At 37.4% G+C, this 13920-nt stretch overlaps 1 pseudogene; it reads right to left on the bottom strand.

The window, feature by feature from the left end:
- Positions 1 to 5587: 5587 nt before the first annotated feature.
- LOC107806454 (putative trehalose-phosphate phosphatase F) lies at positions 5588 to 10506 on the bottom strand (annotated as a pseudogene).
- Positions 10507 to 13920: the final 3414 nt, after the last annotated feature.

The following is a 13920-nucleotide window of genomic DNA, read 5'->3' as shown; positions in this document are numbered from 1 at the left end:
GCTCCATGATCACGGCCAAAGCTATAGCCGAGTTGACTACTACCATGAACCAATTGGCCAAAGCTCAGTTGCAACAAGTTCAAGGGCCAAAACAAGTGAATGCCATGGAAGGAGTGAATATGATGATCAATAAGAGAAGGCAATGAGGTCAATAAGTTCAAAACAATCCTGATCAATTTGAACAAAGTGAAAGCGGGTACAATCAAGATGATTCATATGATGATCAAAGTGAAGAGGTTCAATATGTGAACAATTATCAGGGTCAACGGGAAAATACTCCAAATCAACAACAGTGGAGGTCACAAGGAAATTGGGGAAATTAAGGTCAACAAGGAAATTGCAATAGTGGCGACAACAATAACCAAGGCAATTGGGGGAACAACAACAATTAAAATTGGGGTAACCAAGGAAACCAAGGCAATTGGGGTAGCAACAATAATAGTAATTGGGGAGGCAACAACAATCAAAGGGGTTGGAACAACAATAATAAAAGGAATTGGGGGTCGGGATTTCAAAGGCCCCTAATGTATCAACAACCGAACAACCCTCCCCCATTTTCGTCACAAGGTCCTAGCTCTTCCAATAATGAGATGGGACAGATTGAATCCATGTTCGAGCAAATGACGAAGAAAAATGCCGACTCCGATATCCAATTGGCCTCCTACAACACTTCTATCCGTAACTTGGAAGTCCAACTTGGCCAAATTTCTCAATTGTTGAATACTCGCCCTAAGGGGGAACTACCAAGTGATATGGTAGTAAACCCAAAGGGTGAGAACAATACGGGTCATGCTATGGTAGTGACTACAATAAGTGGTATAGGTAGAGTTGCTAGTACCTCTAACCCAAGAAAGACTCTGAGTGATGATGTGTTGGTGCAAGATGATGATGAACCAAGCAATGATTTGCAAGTGAATGATGAAGTGATAATAGACATTGATGACAACATGGAGGAGAAACAAAATGATGTGAACCCGTCTAGGGAACATGTGATTGACATATCGAAAATGGTAGTGCCCAAAGCCAAGAATCCTTTGCCAAGGCCTCCTCCACCATATCCTCAAAGGCTCACAAAGCAAAACAATGAGAATCAGTTCAAGAAATTTATTGATATGATGAAAAGTTTGTCCATAAATGTGCCTTTGGTTGAAGCTCTAGAACAAATACCGGGATATGCCAAGTTCATGAAGGACTTGGTAACAAAGAAGAGATAAATGAACTGTGAAACAATCAAAATGACATATCAAGTTAGTGCCATTGTGCACTCCATGGATCCAAAGTTAGAAGACCCCGGTGCCTTTACAATCCCATGCACTATTGATAGTGCCGATTTCGCCAAAGCTTTGTGTGACTTGGGGGCAAGCATTAACTTGATGCCATATTCTGTGTTCAAGACATTGGGGATTGGGCAACCAAGGACCACATCTATGAGGTTTCAAATGGTGGACATGACAATGAAGAGGCCATTGGGGATGATTGGTGATGTGCTAGTTCAGGTCGACAAGTTCATACTTCCCGCAGATTTTGTGATACTTGACTGTGAGGTTGACTACAAGGTGTCAATAATATTGGGGAGACCTTTCCTAGCTACAAGGAAGGCCTAAGTTGATGTGGAAGCAGCGGAGCTCACCTTCCGAGTGGGCGATGAAAAAGTCATGTTCTATGTTTGCAAGTCAATGAGGCAACCTAATAGCAATGAAGTGTGTTCGTTTGTGGATCTTGTGATCGAGGTATTGTTGAAGACACAAGTGCTATGATTAATAGAAGACCCTTTGGAAGCTGTGTTGTTGAATCATGATGTGGATGAGAAGGAAGGCTTGGTTGAATATGTCAATGCTTTGCAAGGAATGGGTTTATATACATATGAGCCCTAGAAACTTTCCTTGGACCTTGAGAACTGGAAGACTCTACCAACAAAGCCCTCAATCGAGGAGCCTCCCATATTGGAGTTGAAGCCTTTGTCTTCACACCTCAGATATGAGTTCTTAGGCATTTGTTCCTCTTTACCCATTATTCTTTCCTCGTGCTTAACTAACGTGCAGGTAGATGACACCCTTGCGGTGCTCTAAAGGAGGAAGAAAGCAATAGGTTGGACATTGGTAGATATTCGGGTTATAAGCCCCACCTTTTGCATGCACAAAATCATATTGGAGGAGGATTCCAAACCCTCCGTGGAACATTAAAGAAAATTGAATGAGGCCATGCAAGAGGTTGTCAAGAAAGAGGTCATCAAGTGGTTGGATGCTAAGGTTGTCTACCCCATTTCTGATAGTTCATGGACTTCATCGGTACAATATTTTCCAAAGAAGGGGGCATGACTATGATTACAAATGACAATAATGAGTTGATCCCCACAAGAACTGTCATCGGTTGGAGCGTATGCATGGATTAAAGAAAGCTCAACAAAGTGACTCTGTAAGACCATTTTCCGCTTCCATTTCTTGATCAAATGTTGGATAGGTTAGCCGGACGTGCTTATTATTGCTTCTTGGATGGGTATTCTGGGTATAACCAAATTCTTATTGCACCCGAAGACCAAGAGAAGACCACCTTAACTTGTCCATATGGCACATTTGCATTCTCAAAGATGTCGTTTGGTCTGTGTAATGCACCGGCTACTTTTCAGTAGTGTATGATGGCAATATTCATGGATATGGTAGAGGACTTCCTTGAGGTTTTCATGGATGATTTCTATGTTGTGGGGATTCTTTTGATGAGTGTTTGAATAATCTTGACAAAGTCTTGGCACGTTGTGAAGAAACCAACTTGGTGCTTAATTGGGAGAAGTGTCACTTTATGGTTGAGGAGGGCATTGTCCTCGGCCATAAGATGTCCAAGAATGGTATTGAAGTGGATAAAGCAAAAATTGAAGTGATATCAAAACTCCCTCCTCCTACTTCCGTCAAAGGAGTAAGGAGCTTTCTAGGTCATGCGGGGTTCTACCGTCGGTTCATCAAGGATTTCTCAAAGGTGGTGAACCCCTTGTGCATGTTGTTGGAAAAAGATGCAAAATTTGTGTTCAATGAATATTGTATGAAAGCATTTGAGATACTCAAGTATAGGTTGACTATCACTCCCATTATTACCGCACCAAATTGAAGCTTACCATTTGATCTTATGTGTGATGCTAGTGATGTGGCGGTATGAGCAGTATTGGGGCAAAGAATCAACAAGATATTCCATCCGATCTACTATGCTAGAAAGACCATGAATGATGCCAAGTCAACTATACGGTGACCGAGAAAGAACTCTTAGCCATTATCTTTGCTATGAAAAAGTTCTGCCCGTACCTCATAGGTACCAAAGTGATTATTTACACCGATCACGCGACACTTCATTATTTGATGAGTAAGAAGGACTCAAAGGCTAGATTGATGAGGTGGGTACTTCTTCTACAAGAGTTTGATCTTAAAATCATAGACCAAAAAGGGAGTGAGAATCAAGTGGTGGACCACTTGTCCCGTTTGGAAGAGGAGGGGAGGCCCCATGATGGCCTTCATTTCACAAGCCACGATACACCCTGATGTAGGAACCATATATAAATCTTTTTCGGAATAATTGTTCACAAATTAATGGGATAAAGGGAGATGGTGCATTTTCATATGAGAAATCTGTGGTGACTCGTCCTTGCACCAAATATCAAAGGATAAGATGCATGTAAATTAACAATATGACTATGTATTCATCAACTCAAAAGCTTCTTATGTATGCTTCCCTGTATTATAATTAATATTAGATAGTGGTAATGATACAGCAGAAAATGGGATAAGATTTTGTTTGGCCCGTAAACCATGCCTTTACTGAAAAGCTAAAGCTAAATACATCACTCAAAAGTTTGAATTAAAAAAGAGTCTACGTTGAACGCACAATTGCACTTTAATTCCCCGACCAATTGTTTTAAGAGCAGAAGCCAAATAAAAAATTACTTTCTTCATGATAGTGTGTGCCTAGGCGCGTAGTTTTAAAAAAAGTTTTTTTTTAAACTTTTGATTTAAAATAAGATATAAACATTTATGTGACTATAGAATATCTCAATAGCAGTAAAATGAGAAGTTTAAAGTGAAATAATTTCCAAATATAAGTACCATTTTTTTTAAACAAACAAACAAGAAAATATCGTCACAACTACATGATAGAGCGAGTTGGCGAGAATGGCCGGACCCTTACACTTATACTTACGTACAAGCGGGGCGGAGTTATCATGCGGCATATGGGTTCGGTCGATCCCAGTAGCTTTAGTCCAAACTCTGTATTTGTCTTAAGAATTTTATTAAATATGTACAAACTGTTAATTTAGAACCCAATAACTTAAACAAACTATAATTTCAAACCCATAAACTTTAAATCCTGGTTTCACCTCTAAATGCTAGTAACCATAACAAGCAATAAAACATGAAGGAAAGAGACATATGAGCTTATCTCCATAAAATAGTGATAGTGAGTGAAAAGACGCATTATTTTATAAAGAAAATAGAGGATGTTACAGATATATGTGCCATGGATTAATAATGTTCAAGATATTTGAACATAAAGGAAGGTTATTGCATTTTATCTGGTTTTAAAAAAAAACATCTTAAGATTTATGAAACTTGGAAGGTATAGTACGCATGTTGGGTTTTTGGAGGATTCAAAAAGATAAAGCGCAGATGCATTTGATCATTGCGTCTGCCATCATATTTACTTTTCTCAAATAAAATATTGTACTTACTTTTCTCAAATAATAAAATGTTTCACTTATCCACGTTTTTAGTTGCGCAAAAATGTGTGTTTTTCATTCATATTTGCTAATAATTTGATAAGTTATCGGACTATTTTTATTTTTGACAAGGGGTTACTCCGATGGTAAGCATATATGGTTCGAGTCACCAAAGGAGCAATAGTTCCAACAAAGGAGAGGATTAAAAAAAATTGTATTTCCAATTTCTGTACCAATAAAAAAATAATGAACTGAAATATTTATTAAAGGAAGCATTATCACTTCCTGACCTATGAAATGTGTAATTTCAAGTTGGATGCATACTACTACTTAGAAGAGGAAACTTTAGAACACAAAGTTACACAGTTGGCCGCTCGGCCAAAAGTATTCACACTCCCTAGCCGGTATACATATATTATATATACTAATTATATACGGCTTTATTATATACTCCCTCCGTTTCAATTTATGTGAACCAATTTCCTTTTTAGTCTGTGCCAAAAAGAATGATCATTTTCCTTATTTGGAAACAATTTACCTTTACACAATGATTTATAGTCACACAAAATATATGTGCCTCATTTTACACAACAAGATCAAAAATCTTCTCTCTTTCCTTAAACTCTGTGCCCAGTCAAATGGGTTCATATAAATTGAAATGGAGGGAGTATATATTTATGTTGCCTAGATCTGTGTTGGTCTTATAATTACTGAGTCCATATTGATTGGCCTAATACATAGCTCACTCTAGACAACAAAGCCTGTGTTTGAACTGTTAAATGCAAAAGAGAGTGCAGCAATATTATAATAGTTAGCCTATTTGTTTATCTTGTTTCATCCAAAAAAGAAAGAAAAAACAATGGGAATGAAATGACAGAACAACTCTACATAGTCATTTGAAACATTGTTATCACATTTAACTCAGAGAAGAAAGGCCTTCTTTTAGCCCTTGCATATTCAAAGGAGAATACACGAAAGAACGAATATTTTGAGAAAAATAAATTACAAACAATGAATACAAAATTCTTCCACTTGTAATAGATACTACTGGAAGAATGATTAAAGAAAATGGCTTCCAACTTATTCATAAAACTCCAGTAACCTAATGTAATCTATACTATCCCTTCTGCTCCCCTCCCCCTCCTTTTATTTTAATTTTCGCAAGAGATTCCAAGAATTTTTTGACCTGCATATATATATGATTTTGAATTGCAGACTTTAGATTTCACATCAAGAAATTACTTTACATTTCTTGACATCAAGAACAAAAATGTGGCTTTATTTCATATTCTCACCTCTGAGGTATCCCTGAGAGAGAAGATAGCATTACTCTCTTTTGGGACAGCCGAAACAAGAATTCCATAACCTTGATATCTCCCCCTCAAAACCTGGATTTAAAACATACTCTTTCATTTCAGAAGAAAGGGTAAGGTCACTAGTATTGACATGATGAGATTCTGTTGTATATTAATTACCTTGAATGCATCTTCGTCTGTTCTATCATCTCCAATATAGATTGGGAGCACATTATGGCTATTTCGAAAACCTGCATGGTTGTGCATATATTTGATAAACATGGACAAAACAATCCATTCTTAATTATCTCTCGACTTCACCACTTTTATGTGCTCTAAACCAACACTCACATACCTAGTGATTCAAGCAGAAACTCAACTGCTTTTCCTTTGTCCCAGTCTATTACAGGACGGACCTCTAAAACCTATTGAAAAACAAAAAAGAAGCAAGATTTCAACAAATTACAATAATGTAGTAGTGACACTCAGAGTGAATAAAGTAATCAAACTGGAGACTTCAGTAGGCAATGTATGTTGTTTTGTCACAAATAATCAAGTTACTAGATACCTTTCGCCCATGAGTTTGTCGTAGTCGAGGGTATTCTTTCAAGACGTCATGGACGCATTGTGCGACGACTGGCCAACTCTGAATTTAAAATGAAAACCATCATCATAAGTTGGCTGCAGAATAATTCACAAAGGTACTTAACCTCAGAATTCAGAGACATTATGAAACAGCAAGGAATGAGACTCACATTCTCATCTACATTACGGTAATGTACAGAGGCACAAAACTTGTGGTTCTCAACTTTTGTACCTTTTACTTCTTTAGTTTTATCGACAAGGGTTCTAAAAACCTGCAAAATAGTCTAGCTCATTCATTTCATGTCTACAAAAAAAAAAATCATTTGGTGCCAATATTGCAAGGCGTAGAGAAACAAGTAAAACACCTCGTCAATCATGGGCAAGAATTCACGAGCAGGCTGGAATAGATTAACTCCCTTGCCCTGCTCAAAACATAAAGTAGAAGTAGTTATTAGAAAGTAAGGTAGAAATGGGTAAAAAATACAAAATGTCAGTATTTACTAGCCAATGATGAAGGTGACGACTCTCATAAATTAAATTGTAATACCTGCTGGTCAGTATATTTAATAAGTGAACCATTACTGCACACCTCATTTCTAATTGGAAGCATGATGTCCATACCATGACTACCAGCATAATAGAGTTCCGTTAATCCTACCAACTGATAAACCTGAAACAGGATTGACATAAGTCACATTGCTGAAAACGAAAAGATAGGTTCAGAAAGTAGACTGTGTAAACAACTAACAATACATGAATTACTGGTTAATGTAAGAATTTTACCTTGTCACGGTTTCGTCCACTAATGATTGCTGTTGGGAAATATTTTGCAACATCTCTGACAGCTGAACGCATCTGCAGAATTTGTAATTTCTTTTCATCTGCAGGTAAGCTTCTCACTTGCAATAAGGAAAAAGTTGGAGTTACTTACATCAGCGGAGATAAAAGCACGGTCAGGGTCATCAACAATTGGACAAAGAGTCCCGTCATAGTCTAAAAAGATAACAATCTGTTTATTCTTTGCATGGCTAACAATTTGCTGAAAGGAGGTAAGAGCTGATGGATACATGAACTGCACACAAACAGCAGGAAAAGAGACGGTTGATTATAAGGTATTTGACATTCACTCTGTCTAGGCAGATGGATAAGTGTGCAAAATTAGGAAAACAATGAACATATCTAGCATACCATCCAAGAGCAGTAAAGAATATCAGCATCATCTGAAAAATCCTCGATGTCTACTTCCTTTTGAACCTTCTTACTAGGAGGTGAAGAAGACTTCATTGCATCAAGCCAACCATTAGAACGAACATCATCAAGCTTCCCTGGCTTCTTTCTCGGAATCATTAGCACGCTAGTGGAGATTGAAGGCCCGATTTTGAATAAGACAATAAATTTGAATGGATCCGAAATCTAGACTTGTTTATCAATGAAGTATCCGTAAGGACAGGAGAAGCACTCGCTGAATTCAAGTCCATTGAATGTCTCAGAATTTACTGATTTTTATTTTGCTAGGTTAGAAGACCAATGAATATTACTACTAGATGTATGGAGTACCTAATCTTTCTATCCCACTCTTTTGTCAGCGAAAAACCACCTCTTTAATTTTTTCTTCTTGCTGCTGCTGGATATGCTTTCCATCAATCACAGGCTTCCTGAAATCTGGTCAATCATAAATTTTCAAGCGCCATGATTCAAAAATTAGTGTTGTAAGTGACCAATTATATAAATTCATCAGCGCAAGTACCTCATTTCTAAAGGCGCACTGCATTTAGGGAACAAAACATTTTTGGCTCAAAATTTTGATATTAGTTATAGACCTCTGTGTTTTCCTACCTGGAGAAGAAAACAACCTATACATGTCATGGTCTTACTTAAATCTAGAAAACCATTGGAGGCAAAAGTATTGACTAAACAATGTCATACTAGCACTTAACATGGAGCATATAAACAAAAAGGAATCTTGAACTATTAAAAAAGGAACATTCTAAGTAATATCAACAGAGGAAAAGAATTGCACCACGATCGTTTCTATCAGAACAGTAGTTGCGGCTATTATATGAAATTGGTTCATATGTTGTTTTAGCTGGTCCTTGCAATGGTAAAAGAATCATTCTAAGAGATTGATCTTACACTGAACAGTGGCAGAAGCCTAATAATCAGGATTTCTCTTGGACAATTATCTCTATAAATTTTCATAAGAATAGATTGGTCTTTCAGGATTTTGAACCAAAAGGCAAAGAGCATTAATAACCATTAATTGAAATGTATCCAATTGTTTATCTGGTAATCGAAACTCAAGAGACTCAATTCCCTAGGAAGGATATATGTATGCACATTTAGTGTATGATCCAGTGGTGTCTGTTGGTTCAGCAGAACTCGCAGTTATCTGCTAAAATCCATTATATCAGCTCTGCGTGTGTGTGTGAAGACAAGTATAGATATAGGTAACGATAGAGCTGAATATATTTCAGAATACACACTCTAAACTTAGAACCACATGTCTAAATCCTATACATTGAATGAGCTTCTTTCAGCCTAAGTTCCACTAAAGGTATATGTGGAACGAGATCAGGTGCATTTAAGGCTTTTTCACCTAAGATATTGATTAATAATACTCTTTGCCTTTAATGGGAAGAAACTTTATTGAACTAAACCTCTCTACAACTATATTTACACCAATTCAGCCACGAAAATTAGGAGAAACTGATAAATTTAAGCATGGCTCATAAGAATCCCCGACCAACAACAACAATAACAAACCCAGTGTAATCCCACAAGAGGAGTCTAGGGAGGGTAGTGTATACATAACCTTATCCCTACCTTGTGAACGTAGAGATAGCCTTATCCCTGCCTTGTGAACGTAGAGAGATTGTTTTTGATAGACCCTCGGCTCAGGAAAAGCATAGTCACAATAACACGAAACGATTCCAACAATAGGATAACAAGAAAACTGAAGCAAAAAAAACAACTGGTAATAATACAAGTCTAAGTATAAGAATCTCTGACCGAAAAACAATTAATAAAAATGAATGAGAAAAATACCTGGGCAAGATATGAAACTATAAAACCGTTACTGACCACGTAATAAAATTTAAACTCCCTGCAGTTGGCCTATTGAAACTCCAAATGCCATTTTGACTTGAAAGAATATTTGAGAAATGTACAGTACACATAGGAGGGCGTGAATAAGAATCAGCTGACTCTATATTTAAGGGTAGTTCCATTTTCCGCCTAAAACATGACATATAAAAGATATTAATTTAATTAGGTCACTTATAATTATATTGTTAAATCTTTATTATAAACATTAATTAATAACTTGGTAAATGTGGTAAGTAACCTAATATAATTAGTAAGTTAAATTAGTGTGATTTGCGAAACTTTTTTACATTGTCAATGTATATAACTTAAACCCACTCTGAAACTGACACATAATCAAAGATTTCAACATCTTGCAGCAACCAACAGAATTAAATAACTTAAATCATATAACAATGGATTCAAGGATTATGTGCTGTCAAATTACTATTAGCCGATAAAACATAGTATGGAGTACTATATGGTTAATGATCGTACAAAAGACAGAAATTTAATCAGTCAAATTAAATAAGCTACGCAGAAACGTACGCCACCATCGTTAATTAAAGGTATGAAAGATGCAAGAATTTCCGAAAAGGGATAATTACGAGGTTCCAAATGAAGATACAAATCTAATAGAAATGCATGAGAAAAGGTCAGTTGAATTAAGAAAGAAAAGAAACATTGTAGCTACACGACATCAAATTAAATACCTGGTTAAAAGAGCTCAAGAAAATGTGAATTTCCAAATCCTGAATCCAGCAAAACCAATGTGGATTATCTAGTTAGATGGCCAAGAAGAATTGTTAGAAACCAAATTCATGATGAACTAAAAGAAGAAACAAAAGCATGCAGATTTTAAAAATAAAATGAAAATGAAGAAATTTAATTTGTTCCTTATGGGAAATGAAAGAAGATGATGGTGTTGAAGTTTGGCAAATTTGTCCCACATCGGTGGGCTCTTGAATTTTGGGGGGATTTTCCTCCTATAAAAGAAGGCCTAATGTTTAGGATTTAGACACACCTCTCATTTGCCTTCTCATCTGTTTAAGGCATTTGTATTTTCTCTCTTTAGTATTATTTCACTTGTATTTTTGGAGTGGAATAAAATATTGGTTGTGTCCGAGGAGTAGGCAAAATTAGCCGAACCTCGTAAATTCTGGTGTTCCCTTTATTGTTGCTTTATTGTCTTATTTATTATTTGGTGGCTGTCATAATTTTTGGTATAGTAGTTGTGACTTATTCACACTATATACATTTGGCTTCCGCAACAATTGGTATCAGAGCCAAGGTTCTGTCTTAGTATGCTCTGTGGTTGCAGCATAGTCTGATCTTCCACATCAGAAAAGATTTATCTTGGTAACTGTGTCAAGATTCTGTCTTAGTATGCTCTGTGGTTGCAGCTTAGTCTGATCTTCCACACCAAAAAGGAAATAATCTTGATTTGTGTCGTCAGCTATTAAATAATATTTGTGTCAAAGATGGGAGACAATAAACAAGAAGAATCTACATCAAGTGTCAACAATACGTCATCATTGGCATCTTCGCTTATGACAAGAATTGTGTCAAATGCGAAATTTGCGGTAGAAATATTTGACGGGTCCGGACATTTTGGGATGTGGCAAGGCGAGGTTCTAGATGTCCTTTTTCAACAAGGGCTAGATCTTGCTATTGAAGAAAAGAGACCAGATGCTATTGGAGAAGAAGATTGGAGAATTATCAATCGTGTTGTTTGTGGTACCATTCGATCCTACCTTGCTAGAGAGCAGAAATATCCATACACAAAGGAAACTTCTGCAAGTAGATTATGGAAAGCACTGGAGGATAAATTTTTGAAGAAAAACAGTCAAAATAAATTGTACATAAAGAAGAGACTGTTTCACTTCACCTATGTTCCTGGTACCACGATGAATGAACATATCACCAGTTTCAATAAGTTGGTCACAGATTTGCAAAATATGGATACAACTTATGATGATGGTGACTTGGCCTTGATGTTGTTGGCGTCACTTCCTGATGAGTACGAGCACCTTGAAACTACTCTACTCCATGAAAATGACGAAGTTTCTCTCAGAGAAGTTTGTTCGGCTTTGTACAGCTATGAACAAAGAAAGCGAGAAAAACAGAAGGGCGGAGAAGGAGAAGCACTATTTGTGAGGGGTCGTCCTCAAAATCAAACGAGGACAAAGAAGGGAAGATCCAAGTCAAAATCCAGACCCAGCAAAGATGAATGTGCCTTTTGTCGAGAAAAAGGGCACTGGAAGAAAGACTGTCCGAAGTTGAAGAATAAGGCCAAATATAATAATGGAAAGGCCATTATGGATTCAAATGTAGCTGATTGTGATGATTCAGACTTCTCATTAGTTACAACAGAGTCATCAACATCATCAGACATATGGTTGATGGACTCGGCTTGTAGCCATCATATGTGTCCCAACAGGGACTGGTTTGTGGAATTTCAAGAAGGAGAATATGGAGTCATCCACACAGCGGATAACAACCCTCTTACCTCATATGGCATTGGTTCAATACGATTAAGGAACCATGATGGAATGATCAGAACATTAACAGATGTTCGATATGATCCGGATTTGAAGAAGAATCTCATCTCTGTGGGAGCCCTAGAATCAAAAAGGTTCAAAATCATTGCAGAAAATGGAGTGATGAGAGTATGCTCCGGTGCACTAGTGGTAATGAAGGCTAATCGGAGGAATAATTATATGTACTGCTATCGTGGCAGTACAATTATTGGGACAACAACAGTGACATCCAGTGACGACAAAGAGGCAGAAGCAACCAAGCTATGGCACATGCGCTTGGGACATGCTGGAGGAAAATCCTTGAAAACTCTATCAGATCAAGGATTGTTAAAAGGAGTAAAGGCTTGCAACTTGGAGTTTTGTGAGCATTGTGTTAAAGGGAAACAGACAAGGGTTAAATTTGGTACAGCGATCCATAATACTAAAGGCATTTTGGATTATGTACACTCTGATGTTTGGGGTCCTTCCAAAACACCTTCATTGGGTGGGAAGCACTATTTTGTAACCTTTGTTGATGATTTTTCTCGAAAAGTGTGGGTGTATACAATGAAAAACAAAGATGAAGTGCTGGGAATTTTTCTCAAATGGAAGACGATGGTGGAGAATCAAACAGGCAGGAGGATCAAGTGTATTCGCACAGACAATGGAGGTGAATACAAAAATGATCATTTCAATAAGGTCTGTGAAAATGATGGCATCGTCCGACACTTCACTGTTAGACATACACCACAACAGAATGGAGTGGCAGAACGTATGAACCGGACCTTGCTGGAGAAGGTACGGTGTATGTTGTCCAATGCTGGCTTGGGCAAAGAATTTTGGGCTGAGGCAATTACATATGCTTGCCACCTAATTAATCGTCTACCATCTGCTGCTATTGATGGCAAGACACCATTTGAAAAATGGTATGGAAAACCTGTTGTAGATTATAACTCTTTGCACGTGTTTGGCTCAACTGCATATTATCATGTGACGGAGTCAAAATTGGATCCAAGGGCAAAGAAGACTATTTTTATGGGAATTACTTCTAGAGTCAAAGGATATCGCTTATGGTGTCCTATGACAAAGAAAGTAATATTCAGCAGGGATGTTACCTTTGATGAATCTGCTATGGTAAATAAGGTAACAGAAGATACCAAACAAAATGAAGGTGCTTCTAAGCAGGTGGAGTTTGAGGGAAAATTTATTTTTCCTACACAAGAAGCAGAGGAGGAAACAAATGAAGATTACCCTCTGGAAGAAGAGCCAGTAGAGGAGATTCCAACTCAGGAACCTCAACAACAACTTGAATCAATAGCAACCAGCAGGCCAAAAAGAACAATAACGAAACCTGTTCGTCTCATAGAGACGGTTGCTTGTGCAACCTCAATTGTAGCTGATGATGTTCCTACCACTTATAAAGATGTTGTCCAAAGTTCAGAAGAAGATAAGTGGAGGATTGCCATGAATGATGAAATGCGGTCCCTTCATCAGAATCATACATGGAGATTGGCCAATCTCCCGAAGGGAAAGAAAGCAATTGGGTGCAAATGGGTATTTGCAAAGAATGAAGGATTTCCTAACCAAGTAGATGTTCGTTACGAAGCAAGATTGGTGGCCAAAGGATATGCTCAAAAGGAGGGAATTGATTACAATGAAGTATTTTCTCCAGTTGTAAAACATTCCTCCATTAGAATTATGTTGGCTTTGGTAGCACAATTGGATTTGGAACTAGTTCAGATGG

The sequence above is a fragment of the Nicotiana tabacum genome, chromosome 8 (assembly GCF_000715075.1).
Source record: "Nicotiana tabacum cultivar K326 chromosome 8, ASM71507v2, whole genome shotgun sequence".
NCBI lineage: Eukaryota > Viridiplantae > Streptophyta > Magnoliopsida > Solanales > Solanaceae > Nicotiana > Nicotiana tabacum.
The sequence above is the reverse complement of the archived record's forward strand: the minus strand, read 5'-3'. Positions and strand labels throughout refer to the sequence as shown.